At 46.1% G+C, this 18,817-nt stretch overlaps 1 long non-coding RNA gene across 1 annotated transcript; it reads right to left on the bottom strand.

The window, feature by feature from the left end:
* Positions 1–373: 373 nt before the first annotated feature.
* On the bottom strand, positions 374–953 carry LOC135824905 (uncharacterized). Its single transcript, XR_010554968.1, has 3 exons — positions 826–953; positions 600–740; positions 374–456 (listed from the first exon to the last, which is right to left on the bottom strand). It is a non-coding gene; the product is annotated as an uncharacterized LOC135824905 (long non-coding RNA).
* Between the last annotated feature and the right edge of the window lie 17,864 nt (positions 954–18,817).

An 18,817-nucleotide genomic window follows, 5' to 3' on the forward strand; every position in this document is an offset into this window, starting at 1 on the left:
CACCATTCCCCACATATTCACCATAACAAAACACAATACTGTTTACTATAATACACTTTTATTTAAATAATGGACTTGGATGAGTCTGTAGAAGAGAACACAATGCACGCACACGCACGCATGCGCGGACACACACACGCACACACGCACACACACACATCTAGGTTATAGTGCTATACACGTATCTAGGGTTTAGGAAGCACGAGAATATGTCGAAGCACCCACACATACCCCTTCATGCAGTGTACTTCAGTAGCCCAACACGTTACGACTGCTCAGGACCATCACAAAACACATTACGACCGCTCAGGACCATCACAAAACACCACACACTGTTACTACACTGCATACACAGTTACTACACTACGCCTGTTACAAGTACTTACAAATAATTTTGAAAACAAATGGCACATCCCGAAGACGGCAGCTAGCTCCAGACCTTCATACATACGTCATCTGTAAAACCAAGCATGAGCGCACACAAACACTATTAGTGTCACGAATACGGAAGCAGGGTAAGACAAGAGGATACGAAACAAGTAAGTATCGCTATAACGAGGGGGGTAAGTATACATGTAGACAGAGCAGTGCTTACTTACAGGGTCCGGATACGCTCCATGGCGTCCCGGTAGTCGGACTGCAACAGCAGCCCGACTTGCCGGCCCTCCCAGTAACGGGCCCGATGGGCCGCACCCGCCAGGTGTGCGGCCACGGCCTGGCCTCCCACCAGCCTTTCTCCACTGTAAAAACGAAAGAAACCGCAGAAAGCACAGTGTCATAGAGCTCTTTTGTTGGGGGAGAGAGCTAGGAGCACTGCACACTTACCATTTATCGCAATATATGATTAGAAAGAGGCGGCGCTTGACGCACCGCCTCAGGTGTTGAAACAGGGGTACTACCCCTGTAAGGCGAACGCCACAGTGACACGTGAACCTCATTTGGGCTGTTTTCAGGATAATGATACTGAAGTGAAGGTGTGAACCGCAAAGCAAGACCTTTACCTTCTTCCTGTCAAATTCGCTCCCCAGCTGCATACCGACATCATCCGCTAAAACCCAATCATACCAAGTAACGCAAAGGTCATCAGTTGACCTTTTGGACTTTTCAACTCTTATCCAAAACCACCAAGAGGAAAAAACCAGGATGAAGAAGACGTCAGTTGTAGAAGCGTTTGTGGAGGAGTTGTTACATTATTCTCAGTAAATAGATATGGCTGATACATTCGGTGTAGACTTGGACGACCGGTCGTGGTCTCTCACCACGGGTCCTTTACTAATAGAAAGGCGGACGCCAATAAGAACAGTTGTGGAGTTGGCAGATCAAAACGCGCAGCAAGAAATTTGGCACGTCGATGGTAGACTCCATCGGGAGGACGGACCAGCTCTTGTTGATAGTAGGGGAGTGTCCGCCTGGTGCTATGGAGGTCGCCTTCATCGCGTTAATGAACCGGCTTGGATAGGACGGGGTAGCATAGAGTACTACCTCAACGGCGCCCGTCATAGAGCCGGCGGTCCTGCAGTCAGTTATTATGACGCCACATGCGGTATTCTACGGTGGTATCACCACGGAAGACTCCACAGGTATGATGGCCCTGCAGTGGAAACATTTTCAGACCTTGGTGAAGACTCTGAGGGGTTCTACCGACACCGCGAAGAGTGGTATTGGAATGGCGTCAGACAAAGGATCGGCGACGGCCCTGCTCTGACGGAGAGATTTGATGGCGCCTATTTGCTGGAAGCCTGGTATGTCCAAGGGCGTCTACACAGAGTAGACGGACCAGCCAGGATCACTCGGAGTGATGATGGTATCACCATCCAGTGGTATTATCACGACCGGCTCCACAGGGAGAATGCGCCAGCCGTGATACGCAGGGAAGGTAACAACCGTGTACGGGAGTGGTACCGATACAACCTTCGGCATAGGGAAGATGGGCCTGCTTTCATCTCTCAGGAGGAGGGTATCTGTCAGTGGTACCTCAACGGGGTGTATTACGGTGACCACCATCAAGACCAGGCAATACACCCCATGGAGCTGCAGTACATCAATGTAGTGCCTACTAAGGTAGACTCGTCAGCAATAAGTCATGAGCCCATTTGTGTGATTTGTCAGGATACCCTGAACCGTCCTCTATCCAAGTTGGAGTGTGGTCATGAATTTCACTTCCACTGTATCAAGGAGTGGATCAGTTCTGCCTCCAGCCCAACTTGCCCAACCTGCCGCTACTCCATGACTGCTGAGGACTTGGTTGAGTTCTTGTAGTAATACATGACACCGCTGCGTGTAGGCGACTACGAATGACCAGTCATGTGCTACAGATGGACACGGACACGCCACCCTAAGTAGCCATGAGCGGCTATTTGGACAAGGACAACAAAGCACCTCGTGGGTGGCCAAGGTTGACACTAGCCACAAGTCTGGTCGCTCAGTTGAATAAGCTGGGTGTGCCCATGAAGACCTTGCAGAGGACAAGACAGACTGGAAGAAACTGTGCAGCTCGACACTCGAGAACAAATCAGTATCAGCAGCTACTACACCTTGCTGATGATGCTCACAAGACAGAAGTGGGGAAAAAAAACTGAATTTCTTTATTTAGTGCTCAACTACGCGAAATGTGTTATTATTATTATACATGTTCAACTGTAATCAGTCTGGCTGACTGCCATTCTCTACCACACATTACCGGACACTGTTGTGGTTGTCGTCGTTATCGTCGTCGTTGTTGATGTTGTAGTCGGTTGTTGTCGTCGTTATCATCGTCGTTGTTGATGTTGTTATTGGTTGTTGTTGTCGGTTGTTGCCGGTTGTTGTCGTCGTTTGTTGTTGGTTGTTGTTGGTTGTTGTTGATGTTGTAGTCGGTTGTCGTCGTCGTTATCGTCGTCGTTGTTGATGTTGTTATTGGTTGTTGTTGGTTGTTGTTGTGTGTTGTTGTCGGTTGTTGTTGGCTGTTGGATGTTGTTGTCGGTTGTTGCTGGTTATTGTTGGTTGTTGTTGGTTGTTGTTGTTGTCGGTTGTTGTCGGTTGTTGGGTGTTGTTGTCGGCTGTTGGGTGTTCTTGTTGGTTGGTGTTGGTTGTTGTTGGTTGTTGTCGGTTGTTGTCCGTTGTTGTCGGCTGTTGCTAGTTGTTGCTGGTTGTTGTTGTTGGCTGTTGTTGGTTGTTGTTGGATGTTGTTGTCGGTTGTTGTCGATTGCTAGTTGTTGGTTGTAGTTGGTTGTTGTCGGTTGTTGTTGGTTGTTGTCGGTTGTTTTCGGCCGTTGTCGGTTGTTGTTGTTTATTGTTGGCTGTTGTTGGTTGTTGTTGGGTGTTGTTTGGTATTGTTGTCGGTTGTTGCCGGTTGTCGTTTGCTGTTGTTGGTTGTTGTTGCCGGTTGTTGTCGGTTGTTGGGTGTTGTTGTCGGTTGTTGGGTGTTGTTGTTGTCGGTTGTTGGGTGGTGTTGTTGGTTGTTGTTGGTTGTTGTTGGTTGTTGCCGGATGTTGTCGGTTGTTGTTGGTTGTTGTTGTCGGTTGTTGTCGGTTGTTGTCAGTTGTTATTGGTTGTTGTTGGTTGTTGTTGGTTGTTGTTGGTTGTTGTTGGCTGTTGTTGGCTGTTGTTGTCGGTTGTTGTTGGTTGTTGTTGGTAGTTGTTGTCGGTTGCTGTCGGTTGTTGTCGGTTGTTGTCGGTTGTTGTTGTTTGTTGTTGGTTGTTGTTGGTTGTTGTTGGTTGTTGTTGGTTGTTGTTGGCTGTTGTTGTTGTTTGTTGTTGGTTGTTGTTGTCGGTTGTTGTCGGTTGTTGGGTGTTGTTGTTGGTTATTGTCGGTTGTTGTCGGTTGTTGTCGGTTGTTGTGTTTTAACCCTTTGCGGTGCATCAGTCATTAACGACTGATATTGTGTACATACCGTAAAACTGTCGTAACTCCATCGATTTTAGTCCTGTTGCACATATCGAAATATGTAGATTAATCGTTATTTTGTTCATTATCCAGGAGGATGTTGCTATGATTCAGTACCATTTTTTCGCATAATGAGACGAGTTTGTGTAACGTTAGTGTGACGTGGGTATGCTGATTGGATGCGAGGTGGTGAGAGTATGCTGATTGGCCGATAACAATTAGTGGAAGGGATAAAGTAATGCGCTGCTTGTGCAGCGTAACCAAACACATGGTCTGTGGGAAACACCCTAGTAAAATAAATAAAATAATAATAACATGAATTGCCACCGGCACTTGAGAGACTCGAGCCCCGCCACCTTGTTCAAATCGGACTTGGTAGCTTCGTATTGGAACTTAATCTTCTTCTTTTTGAGGTATGACCGTACAAAACGCGCTTGGAGTTTTCATTTATTTTATTTTTTCATTGCAACTTTTTTAGCAGATGTCCACTCGTGAAACAACGGTGAATCTGGAACGAATAAATGGTCCACGCCAAAGGCATGACGAGTCTCGAAGTCTTCACATTCATGATGGAACCTTGTCATGATTGACGCATTCCTTGATGGTGCGCACATGAAATCAACCTGGCTCATCTTTTCCAATTCCATTCTTTTCACATCCTGCAACCCATACCCTACTAGTATCAGTGGGGACGCTAGAATCAGAAGAGGCAAGGCAGCACTCTTCCGTGGATGTATTACTCGACACAACACCACCCATACTTGTTTTCTAGAAGTTTTGAATATAATGATATATTGCAGTAGGAAGTAGTATACAGTCAAATAGGATAGGATAAGAATGAATGATCAGCTGTCTGATAAAGAATGCAGTTCATTAAAGACTTATTGGAAGCTCTCTACCAGCTGATCGTCTTGTTGAACGACGACACTGCATAATGATATGAAGCTCTCAGTTAGCTGTTTCAGTTCCGTGGTAGAAAGTGTCATGTGCGCGTCCAGAGCACGATGAAAACATCTGGGCTCCACGTGGATGCAGACGATTGGAGCAACAGTAAGACGTACCTTCAACGCCTGCTCGTCAAGGTCGAAGGAGACTGCCCCGGGGTAGATGAAAACATCTTGTTCCACATCCAGTTCGAACGAGCTGGTCGGGACTAGCTTGCTTTCACCGTTGATGTATACCCGACATTGACCGTCGGACGAACGTGATGGGTAGAAGTTGGTCTTGATCTTCTCCACACGTCCTCTTCGGAGAGTGTCACGGAGCGATGGACAAGTCTTGATCAAGTTCGTAATGATGAACTCAGTGGACTCATTCAGGTCGATGTAAACCTGTCCTTGAGCATCTTTGCGAGCTGTTGCCGTACTACCACAGGCTGGTAGAGCTCCTGAAGGGAAGTACATCTTATAACCAGGCTTGTAGAAGGATCTACCTGATGACTTGTAGGACAGTTGCATGTCCTCCTGAAACCCATCCACCACAATCTCTTTGTGGAGCTTGGTAGGAGCAGGTGGCACATAGCGACGCTTAGCCGGTACTGCGTTCGAAGAGAGCACAACTTGAGGAGGGTCAGCAGGAAGAGCGGAATTCTTCCTCACCCGTCGCTCGTAAAGGGAATCCATCTTCCAGGAAGCGAAGGCAGAACAACTCATCAGCACTGTATTCGATGAACGAATGACTCAACTACAGGACAACCATCTGTATTTATACAAGTCAGAGACGGGGGCGGATTGAAATGTTAAAATATGTGTCAACTAGATCAACCAATCACCATCAAGCCCGACACAAACATTTGCCCAATCAGCATTGAGCCCGCCAAAAACATTTGACCAACCAGCATCAAACCCACCAAAAACATTTTGTCCAGTCAGCGGCATGCCCACCAAATAATTATCTCATCTTAAAGATTCCTTACATGATACAGCCACTTTAGTGAACTGATACAGTATGGAAATAAGATCAAAGTCAAACGTGTGCAAGTTCTGAATCACGTGATCAAGTGAATAGGTTTCCCAACAATAGGCATCAATCAATGATGTCATAAGAGATGTATCAGATGGAGATAAAATCAGCAAATTCGTACGCAACGTGGACAGTTGAGATGATGACACCATCCTGGTCGACTCCATGAGATGCAGTACATATAGGAGTGGAAATGCTGAGGAAGAGGTTTCATGATTCGACTGAACCTCAACCACGATACACTGCTACGAGGTAAGTAGGAACGCAGTTTACGTAGTACATCCACATTCGTATCGTATACTATGCAGGATAATGCTATAGCATAGTTTAAACTCTTGTACAAACAGGATTTTTTCATCGCAAGTAACTGCTCCCGAAGAGGGTGTACGCAAAGCTGATCGGATAAGAGTTCAGTTTTCGAAAGAAAATGCAAAAGATGACGATCCACACCGCATAACCGCTCATGTACAGCGTAACGCTTCTTCATCAAACTACATCTCCTATGCACATCATCTTCAGGGAAGTAAATCACCGCCATGACAAGTCCACACGAAGAACACACGTATCTTCCTTCATGTAAAACATGATCAAGATGTTGACACTGTTTTTCCTCCCCGTATTGCTCTTTTTCTTCTTCTTTCTTCTTAAATTCAGAATCCATCTTCACTCCTCACCAACATCCTCATTATGACACTATATCCAGCATGATATCTACTTTATATAACCAATCCTATCCGGGGCAATTATCAGGTACAACCATGGGGGTAGATGACCTCATACCCTCGCCGACGTGTTGGCGAGGGTATGAGGTCATCTACCCCCATGGTTGTACCTGATAATTGCCCCGGATAGGATTGGTTATATAAAGTAGATATCATGCTGGATATAGTGTCATAATGAGGATGTTGGTGAGGAGTGAAGATGGATTCTGAATTTAAGAAGAAAGAAGAAGAAAAAGAGCAATACGGGGAGGAAAAACAGTGTCAACATCTTGATCATGTTTTACATGAAGGAAGATACGTGTGTTCTTCGTGTGGACTTGTCATGGCGGTGATTTACTTCCCTGAAGATGATGTGCATAGGAGATGTAGTTTGATGAAGAAGCGTTACGCTGTACATGAGCGGTTATGCGGTGTGGATCGTCATCTTTTGCATTTTCTTTCGAAAACTGAACTCTTATCCGATCAGCTTTGCGTACACCCTCTTCGGGAGCAGTTACTTGCGATGAAAAAATCCTGTTTGTACAAGAGTTTAAACTATGCTATAGCATTATCCTGCATAGTATACGATACGAATGTGGATGTACTACGTAAACTGCGTTCCTACTTACCTCGTAGCAGTGTATCGTGGTTGAGGTTCAGTCGAATCATGAAACCTCTTCCTCAGCATTTTCCACTCCTATATGTACTGCATCTCATGGAGTCGACCAGGATGGTGTCATCATCTCAACTGTCCACGTTGCGTACGAATTTGCTGATTTATCTCCATCTGATACATCTCTTATGACATCATTGATTGATGCCTATTGTTGGGAAACCTATTCACTTGATCACGTGATTCAGAACTTGCACACGTTTGACTTTGATCTTATTTCCATACTGTATCAGTTCACTAAAGTGGCTGTATCATGTAAGGAATCTTTAAGATGAGATAATTATTTGGTGGGCATGCCGCTGACTGGACAAAATGTTTTTGGTGGGTTTGATGCTGGTTGGTCAAATGTTTTTGGCGGGCTCAATGCTGATTGGGCAAATGTTTGTGTCGGGCTTGATGGTGATTGGTTGATCTAGTTGACACATATTTTAACATTTCAATCCGCCCCCGTCTCTGACTTGTATAAATACAGATGGTTGTCCTGTAGTTGAGTCATTCGTTCATCGAATACAGTGCTGATGAGTTGTTCTGCCTTCGCTTCCTGGAAGATGGATTCCCTTTACGAGCGACGGGTGAGGAAGAATTCCGCTCTTCCTGCTGACCCTCCTCAAGTTGTGCTCTCTTCGAACGCAGTACCGGCTAAGCGTCGCTATGTGCCACCTGCTCCTACCAAGCTCCACAAAGAGATTGTGGTGGATGGGTTTCAGGAGGACATGCAACTGTCCTACAAGTCATCAGGTAGATCCTTCTACAAGCCTGGTTATAAGATGTACTTCCCTTCAGGAGCTCTACCAGCCCGTGGTAGTACGGCAACAGCTCGCAAAGATGCTCAAGGACAGGTTTACATCGACCTGAATGAGTCCACTGAGTTCATCATTACGAACTTGATCAAGACTTGTCCATCGCTCCGTGACACTCTCCGAAGAGGACGTGTGGAGAAGATCAAGACCAACTTCTACCCATCACGTTCGTCCGACGGTCAATGTCGGGTATACATCAACGGTGAAAGCAAGCTAGTCCCGACCAGCTCGTTCGAACTGGATGTGGAACAAGATGTTTTCATCTACCCCGGGGCAGTCTCCTTCGACCTTGACGAGCAGGCGTTGAAGGTACGTCTTACTGTTGCTCCAATCGTCTGCATCCACGTGGAGCCCAGATGTTTTCATCGTGCTCTGGACGCGCACATGACACTTTCTACCACGGAACTGAAACAGCTAACTGAGAGCTTCATATCATTATGCAGTGTCGTCGTTCAACAAGACGATCAGCTGGTAGAGAGCTTCCAATAAGTCTTTAATGAACTGCATTCTTTATCAGACAGCTGATCATTCATTCTTATCCTATCCTATTTGACTGTATACTACTTCCTACTGCAATATATCATTATATTCAAAACTTCTAGAAAACAAGTATGGGTGGTGTTGTGTCGAGTAATACATCCACGGAAGAGTGCTGCCTTGCCTCTTCTGATTCTAGCGTCCCCACTGATACTAGTAGGGTATGGGTTGCAGGATGTGAAAAGAATGGAATTGGAAAAGATGAGCCAGGTTGATTTCATGTGCGCACCATCAAGGAATGCGTCAATCATGACAAGGTTCCATCATGAATGTGAAGACTTCGAGACTCGTCATGCCTTTGGCGTGGACCATTTATTCGTTCCAGATTCACCGTTGTTTCACGAGTGGACATCTGCTAAAAAAGTTGCAATGAAAAAATAAAATAAATGAAAACTCCAAGCGCGTTTTGTACGGTCATACCTCAAAAAGAAGAAGATTAAGTTCCAATACGAAGCTACCAAGTCCGATTTGAACAAGGTGGCGGGGCTCGAGTCTCTCAAGTGCCGGTGGCAATTCATGTTATTATTATTTTATTTATTTTACTAGGGTGTTTCCCACAGACCATGTGTTTGGTTACGCTGCACAAGCAGCGCATTACTTTATCCCTTCCACTAATTGTTATCGGCCAATCAGCATACTCTCACCACCTCGCATCCAATCAGCATACCCACGTCACACTAACGTTACACAAACTCGTCTCATTATGCGAAAAAATGGTACTGAATCATAGCAACATCCTCCTGGATAATGAACAAAATAACGATTAATCTACATATTTCGATATGTGCAACAGGACTAAAATCGATGGAGTTACGACAGTTTTACGGTATGTACACAATATCAGTCGTTAATGACTGATGCACCGCAAAGGGTTAAAACACAACAACCGACAACAACCGACAACAACCGACAATAACCAACAACAACACCCAACAACCGACAACAACCGACAACAACAACCAACAACAAACAACAACAACAGCCAACAACAACCAACAACAACCAACAACAACCAACAACAACCAACAACAAACAACAACAACCGACAACAACCGACAACAACCGACAGCAACCGACAACAACTACCAACAACAACCAACAACAACCGACAACAACAGCCAACAACAGCCAACAACAACCAACAACAACCAACAACAACCAACAACAACCAACAACAACCAATAACAACTGACAACAACCGACAACAACCGACAACAACAACCAACAACAACCGACAACATCCGGCAACAACCAACAACAACCAACAACAACCAACAACACCACCCAACAACCGACAACAACAACACCCAACAACCGACAACAACACCCAACAACCGACAACAACCGGCAACAACAACCAACAACAGCAAACGACAACCGGCAACAACCGACAACAATACCAAACAACACCCAACAACAACCAACAACAGCCAACAATAAACAACAACAACCGACAACGGCCGAAAACAACCGACAACAACCAACAACAACCGACAACAACCAACTACAACCAACAACTAGCAATCGACAACAACCGACAACAACATCCAACAACAACCAACAACAGCCAACAACAACAACCAGCAACAACTAGCAACAGCCGACAACAACGGACAACAACCGACAACAACCAACAACAACCAACACCAACCAACAAGAACACCCAACAGCCGACAACAACACCCAACAACCGACAACAACCGACAACAACAACAACCAACAACAACCAACAATAACCAGCAACAACCGACAACAACATCCAACAGCCAACAACAACCGACAACAACACACAACAACAACCAACAACAACCAATAACAACATCAACAACGACGACGATAACGACGACGACAACCGACTACAACATCAACAACAACCAACAACAACCAACAACAAACGACGACAACAACCGGCAACAACCGACAACAACAACCAATAACAACATCAACAACGACGACGATAACGACGACAACAACCGACTACAACATCAACAACGACGACGATAACGACGACAACCACAACAGTGTCCGGTAATGTGTGGTAGAGAATGGCAGTCAGCCAGACTGATTACAGTTGAACATGTATAATAATAATAACACATTTCGCGTAGTTGAGCACTAAATAAAGAAATTCAGTTTTTTTTCCCCACTTCTGTCTTGTGAGCATCATCAGCAAGGTGTAGTAGCTGCTGATACTGATTTGTCCTCGAGTGTCGAGCTGCACAGTTTCTTCCAGTCTGTCTTGTCCTCTGCATGGTCTTCATGGGCACACCCAGCTTATTCAACTGAGCGACCAGACTTGTGGCTAGTGTCAACCTTGGCCACCCACGAGGTGCTTTGTTGTCCTTGTCCAAATAGCCGCTCATGGCTACTTAGGGTGGCGTGTCCGTGTCCATCTGTAGCACATGACTGGTCATTCGTAGTCGCCTACACGCAGCGGTGTCATGTATTACTACAAGAACTCAACCAAGTCCTCAGCAGTCATGGAGTAGCGGCAGGTTGGGCAAGTTGGGCTGGAGGCAGAACTGATCCACTCCTTGATACAGTGGAAGTGAAATTCATGACCACACTCCAACTTGGATAGAGGACGGTTCAGGGTATCCTGACAAATCACACAAATGGGCTCATGACTTATTGCTGACGAGTCTACCTTAGTAGGCACTACATTGATGTACTGCAGCTCCATGGGGTGTATTGCCTGGTCTTGATGGTGGTCACCGTAATACACCCCGTTGAGGTACCACTGATAGATACCCTCCTCCTGAGAGATGAAAGCAGGCCCATCTTCCCTATGCCGAAGGTTGTATCGGTACCACTCCCGTACACGGTTGTTACCTTCCCTGCGTATCACGGCTGGCGCATTCTCCCTGTGGAGCCGGTCGTGATAATACCACTGGATGGTGATACCATCATCACTCCGAGTGATCCTGGCTGGTCCGTCTACTCTGTGTAGACGCCCTTGGACATACCAGGCTTCCAGCAAATAGGCGCCATCAAATCTCTCCGTCAGAGCAGGGCCGTCGCCGATCCTTTGTCTGACGCCATTCCAATACCACTCTTCGCGGTGTCGGTAGAACCCCTCAGAGTCTTCACCAAGGTCTGAAAATGTTTCCACTGCAGGGCCATCATACCTGTGGAGTCTTCCGTGGTGATACCACCGTAGAATACCGCATGTGGCGTCATAATAACTGACTGCAGGACCGCCGGCTCTATGACGGGCGCCGTTGAGGTAGTACTCTATGCTACCCCGTCCTATCCAAGCCGGTTCATTAACGCGATGAAGGCGACCTCCATAGCACCAGGCGGACACTCCCCTACTATCAACAAGAGCTGGTCCGTCCTCCCGATGGAGTCTACCATCGACGTGCCAAATTTCTTGCTGCGCGTTTTGATCTGCCAACTCCACAACTGTTCTTATTGGCGTCCGCCTTTCTATTAGTAAAGGACCCGTGGTGAGAGACCACGACCGGTCGTCCAAGTCTACACCGAATGTATCAGCCATATCTATTTACTGAGAATAATGTAACAACTCCTCCACAAACGCTTCTACAACTGACGTCTTCTTCATCCTGGTTTTTTCCTCTTGGTGGTTTTGGATAAGAGTTGAAAAGTCCAAAAGGTCAACTGATGACCTTTGCGTTACTTGGTATGATTGGGTTTTAGCGGATGATGTGGGTATGCAGCTGGGGAGCGAATTTGACAGGAAGAAGGTAAAGGTCTTGCTTTGCGGTTCACACCTTCACTTCAGTATCATTATCCTGAAAACAGCCCAAATGAGGTTCACGTGTCACTGTGGCGTTCGCCTTACAGGGGTAGTACCCCTGTTTCAACACCTGAGGCGGTGCGTCAAGCGCCGCCTCTTTCTAATCATATATTGCGATAATGGTAAGTGTGCAGTGCTCCTAGCTCTCTCCCCCAACAAAAGAGCTCTATGACACTGTGCTTTCTGCGGTTTCTTTCGTTTTTACAGTGGAGAAAGGCTGGTGGGAGGCCAGGCCGTGGCCGCACACCTGGCGGGTGCGGCCCATCGGGCCCGTTACTGGGAGGGCCGGCAAGTCGGGCTGCTGTTGCAGTCCGACTACCGGGACGCCATGGAGCGTATCCGGACCCTGTAAGTAAGCACTGCTCTGTCTACATGTATACTTACCCCCCTCGTTATAGCGATACTTACTTGTTTCGTATCCTCTTGTCTTACCCTGCTTCCGTATTCGTGACACTAATAGTGTTTGTGTGCGCTCATGCTTGGTTTTACAGATGACGTATGTATGAAGGTCTGGAGCTAGCTGCCGTCTTCGGGATGTGCCATTTGTTTTCAAAATTATTTGTAAGTACTTGTAACAGGCGTAGTGTAGTAACTGTGTATGCAGTGTAGTAACAGTGTGTGGTGTTTTGTGATGGTCCTGAGCGGTCGTAATGTGTTTTGTGATGGTCCTGAGCAGTCGTAACGTGTTGGGCTACTGAAGTACACTGCATGAAGGGGTATGTGTGGGTGCTTCGACATATTCTCGTGCTTCCTAAACCCTAGATACGTGTATAGCACTATAACCTAGATGTGTGTGTGTGCGTGTGTGCGTGTGTGTGTCCGCGCATGCGTGCGTGTGCGTGCATTGTGTTCTCTTCTACAGACTCATCCAAGTCCATTATTTAAATAAAAGTGTATTATAGTAAACAGTATTGTGTTTTGTTATGGTGAATATGTGGGGAATGGTGGACATGCCTTAGTGTGACTGGATACCCGCGGGTTGTGACTCTTTGCTGGCCACTCTGGATTCTCCAGTATAGATTCGGTACAGTGCAGAGGGGATTTGTGGTGCGTAGCAACACTGCTTCACTGTGACACCCCTTCAATAATTGTTTTAATGCATGATACTCCGGGCGTAGCCGGTTGATTCTAACTGTATCCCGATTAAAATAGAAATATGCATCTAATGTACATGCATGGATAGTTGGCATTTCCCAAATCGGCCGGGCGAAAAATTCGCCGAAAACAGTGGTTTTGAAGAAATTACCCATCTTTTTGCCGAATTTTCAAATTTCGCATGTTGAATTCGCCGAAAACCGATGTTTCAGTGCTTCAACAGGGTGTATGTAAATGTACATGACGTAATAGGACCGGTGGGTTCAAGTACTACGTTGAGCCGAATTCTGATCTTGGGGCTCATAATATGGCCGAATTTGAACATTCTCGATCGAAAAGCCGATTAGACATGCTCTGTATGGGCAACTTGTCAATCAGTGCACATCTACGATGTGTGAATAAAACAAATGCAAGGAGCGTGAACTTGTTTGCTGCACATCTACGAAGTGCGAATCAGGGAGTAGTATAATGACACGTGTACTAGTACACCTTGTGTTGCACTGCGTCTTTTCCACACGCAGGGCCACTGAAGGTCACACGCTCCGCGTGCGTATGCACGCATGCGCAATATGTCACTGCATGCAATGCACATCTACGATGTGCAAATCAGGGAATAGTACGTATTTTACTACTCCACGGTGCGAATGCACCGAACGTGCACAAGTGCACGTTCGCCACGGAAAAGAACCTTTATGGCACATTTATGGCATGGCAGGGGTCAAAGGTCAAACTCTGGGGGGTCCCGGGGCCAGACCCAGCACGACCAACACAGTGTGCCTTATTTGGCCCAAAGGTCAAAGGTCAAAAAGTGGCCCAGAACCTGCCCCGCACTAACTACTTGAAGGCCACAGACATCACGCAACTATAACTAAACCGGTTGGGAAACCAAGAAATCATAACAGCCACTGTCGTTTGCCTGCTTGTATAGACCCCCTGACCAGCACGCTGCTGACCTACAATATTATTTTTGTAGACACTCTGCGGACTGCTCTCATTAAGCTTCCTGCTCCATCATCTACCATTGTAACTGGTGATTTTAATGCCCATTGCCAGGGCTGGTGTGCCTCCGACTCAACATCTGCTGCAGGCTCTGCCTTGTGTAACCTTTTTCGCTCCATAGCACTGTCTCAACTTGTTACGTTCCCCACCCATCTTACATCCAATGGGCCCCGTGGCTGCCTGGACCTGGTGCCTCCGATCACTTAATCGTCCTCGGCAGGCTCTCCATAGCTAAAGACATAGCACAGTCTCGAGAGTCCACATCTGACACTGCACCGCCTCGCTTCAGCCATCACTTGCTCACTCAATCGCAATGGGAAGGCGTCAATGCTGAAATTGCCGCAACTCACTGGAGTGATCTTTTATGCGGCCTTGATATTGATACAGCCGCTTCTAACTTCTCGTCTGTCCTCGAATCGTCTCTCTCAGTCTGCTCTTCTCACCGCGATCACCAGTCAACCACCAGAAACCGAAGCCGCCCTTCACGCCAGGATCCACCATGGATGACACCAGTGCTCAGGGCAGGCATTAAGAGAAAGCATGACCTCTACAGCATCATTAAAAATACCCTACCCCGTCCAATGCAACGCAGTACAAACGTCAGCGGAATATAGCAAAAACATTATCACGTGTAGCCCATAAAGAATACATCCAGTCCATTTATAATTCTCTCAACGACAGCCAGCGTCCATCACTTCACTCATTTATAAGAACTATTCGTAAATCAGCATCGTCATTGAGCTCTAGTCCAACAGCAATCACACGGTCTGACCAAAGTTCCGCCACTGCGCCTCTTGATATTACGGATGCTCTGAATGAGCAGTTTACCAGCTTCTGCGTTAAGGATAGACCTGAATGGTTAGTTCCTCCTATCCACCAAATACCTGTAGAGTCAACGTTTACATCCCTGACGATTTCTTCCCGTACTGTAACCAGATACATACGCAGTCTCCCCAATAAGAAGTCTCCTGGTTACAATGGTATACCAAACGAAATCCTGAAACACCTCCAAGACAGCCTAGCATATTCGTTATCGCTCCTTTTTAACATCTCTCTGTCGTCTGGAATCTTTCCCTCCGCATGGAAATACGCATTAGTGGTCCCAATTTATAAGCGCAAAGGCTGCCGGTCGGATGCAACGAACTACAGACCAATCTCCCTACTGTGCTGTATTTCAAAGCTGTTTGAGCACATTGTGTACGATCAGCTATATCGACACTTGTCGCCGTACTTGCATACCATGCAGTCTGGTTTCCGGCGAGGGGACTCCACAGCTCTGCACCTAGTCCACCTAATCCAAAACATCATGCAGTCCCGACATTTGAAAGAACATACTGGCATGTGCTTCTTTGACCTGGCGAAAGCCTTTGACACTGTTTGGCATAGAGGCCTGATTGCCAAGTTGGGTGCCTATGGCATTGGTGGCAACCTGCTTTGTTTCTTTGAAAGCTACCTAACTGACAGGTTACAGGCTGTACCCGTCGGCAACACCCTCTCGTCTCCCCAGGCAATTAATTCTGGTGTTCCACAGGGGTCAATCCTGGGGCCACTATTCTTTTTAGTCTACGTCAATGATCTACCGATGTCTGTCCGTAATGTTTCACTGTTCGCCGATGACACCACAGTTTCCGCTTCAAGTAGTTGCAAGCAATTGCTAGTCAATGACCTCCAGAAAAAGATAAACTCCACCATTTCTTGGATGTCGACTTGGAAGCTGAGACCGAACACTAGTAAGACCAATGTGATGTTCTTCTGTAGCGGTGCTAGTGATCAGTTCTGTAATGTGTCTTTATCATGTCCTGGCAGCTCATCGACCATAGAAATTGTCCATGATCATAAGCACCTTGGTATAATTATTGACGACTTTCTAACATGGGCTCCTCATGTAGACTATATTTGCAAGAAAACTAGTAGTGTTCTCGGCATCCTATATCCTCATCGTTCTCATTTGCCAAATACATGCCGTTCTATGTTTTATCGCCCGTATCTATTACCTATTTTCCAGTATGCATGTGAGTCTTGGTGTAGTCTAAGTCAACATCTTGTGAACAAACTTGAAATCCAACATAAATCTCTTCTTAAAACATTGTTTAACAAGCAGCGTTTATTTCCTAGTCTTGAGCTCTATTGTATCAGCAATACTCAGCCACTGCAAGATAATCGCAAACAGCAGCTTTGCGTTGTGATCCACAGAATTCGCCTAGGTAAAATTCCCATTCATCTCTCCGTATTCAATTGGTTTTCTCTGTCCTGGTCCACTCGTAATAGTCTCTCACTTCCCCGTGCTAATTCGGCCGCATTTACCAACTCTCCTCTGTTTTTGTCCTACAGCCTTTGGCTGCAACTTCCCCAGCATGTTAAGACATCAAAATGTCTTTCCAGCTTTAAAAATGCACTCCGATCGCATAATGTAGTACGATAGGATCTCATTGCTGTATTCTTGTCTATCCTTCTTTCTTCTCTTTTTCTATATTCCTTTCTTTTCTTTTCTTGCCGTGGTTGGCTATAACCCCTCTCTCGCACTTCGCGTGCCAATTGGTCATGAACCACAAGTTGAGTGAAATAAATAAATAAATAAAATAACTAGACTGGTATGCTGCTGCATCAAATACCACTCTGCAACACTACCTTGATGCTTCCAAGTGCACCCTGGCACATTCAATTTTTCTTGACCATCACCCTGCTCATTTAGAGTCACTTAATTGGTTTAAGTCAGGTGGCACCACCCGAAGCTGCGTTCGTCTCCCCCTAGCTAATTCTACCCTAATCGTAAAATCTCCTTTCTTTTCCTCCTACTCCACGTGGCTCCAAATGCCTCCCAGTGTTAGACAACCTCCAGATAGGCCCAAACTCCGTATAGTGAAGTCATATTTTGCCCTTAAGGAAATTTTAAGAGAGTGACACCTACCATGTGGACGGGTATTAATGATGATCTAGCGGCAGTTGCCTGGCATACGGTTGCTTCGTCAGATGTGGACGAATCACTTGCAAATATTCAGGCTGTTCTAGACAGCATCTTTACGCAGCACATTAGTGTTCAGCACTATGAGCTTTGCTTCATCAGGGATACAGGGAGATCACGCCTGTCGAAACCACGTCCGCCCTGGATTAATGCGGAATTCAAAGGTGCTATCCGTCACAAGGCGGAACTTCACCGTCGGAGTAGGAAGTGCCCAAGTCCTGTCTACATATATCTGTACAAAAGCAACGAAATATTGTGAGGTCGCTGTCCCGGAAATGTCACCGGGAGTATTATCCGAAAGCTGCAGGTCCTGATTTCCGATACCAGTAATCACCCTTCATTGCATCAATTCATTCGCATGCAGAGATCTTTGGGAAATAGTCAAGGCATACCTGACCTCGCATCAAATGGAAAGTAGGCAGCAGACCCTGCAGCTAAAGCTACAGCTTTGAACGAGCAATTTGCATCATTGGCGGTTGTTGACGGCCCACGCATACCATTGCCGTCCTTAGACCAACACCCTTGCCTCCCGAATGCGTTTCGTGCTCCGATAATAACCACAGCTGGAGTTCGCAAGGCTATTGCGAAGCTTAAGCTTCACAAATCGCCAAGTATGGACGGCATCTCCAATGAAGTCGTTAAGGCCCTAGCACCATCATTATAACATCCTCTACGTCCTCTATTTAATTTCTCTTTCAGAAAAGGGAAGTTTCCATCGGCAAGGAAAGTGGCCAAAGTAACGCCGATATTTAAGGGCAAAGGTAGTAAAGCTTTTCCTGGAAATTACAGGCCAATCTCTCTCTTATCATGCATTTCAAAATTATGTGAACGAATATTATTTTTATGATCAGTATTATAGCCATGTTGCCCCTGCCATTCACCCTGCTCCGTCTGGCTTTCGTCGTGGAGACTCGATTTCACTGCAGCTGACTCGCCTTGTACAGGACATATCGGAGCAAGAGCAGAACAGTTGGACACGGGCATTTGCTTCTTCGATCTTGCCAAGGCGTCTGACACAGAGTGGCATAGAGGTATCTTGAGGAAGCTTGAAGTCATCTTTAACATCCTTGAAACACCGTTGAAGTGGATTGAGAGCTATCTTTCCGGGAGAAGCCAGTGTGTGTCAGTCTCGGGAGCAGACTCACCAAGCTTTGATTGATTTTTATTTCACGGATCCTCCAGAGGCAAATAGATGCCTATCGAAGGGAGTCTCCTAAATAGGTATGGAAAGTGAGAAAGTATGTTCGTAAGGGAGAAGAGGTAGAATATACATTAGAATATAGAGTACAAAAGAAGTAAATTCAGTGCTTCGGGTAGTACATTGCATGCTAATCATAATAAGAAATAGAAAAGCAGCATTGCGGATTACCATAAGCTACCCGTGCTGTCGGGGGTGCATCAGCGCTCTATTCTTGGATCATTGCTTTTTGTTTTGTATGTTAATGATCTACCAAGTCATATTT

Source organism: Sycon ciliatum, chromosome 9 (genome assembly GCF_964019385.1).
Source record: "Sycon ciliatum chromosome 9, ocSycCili1.1, whole genome shotgun sequence".
Lineage (NCBI taxonomy): Eukaryota > Metazoa > Porifera > Calcarea > Leucosolenida > Sycettidae > Sycon > Sycon ciliatum.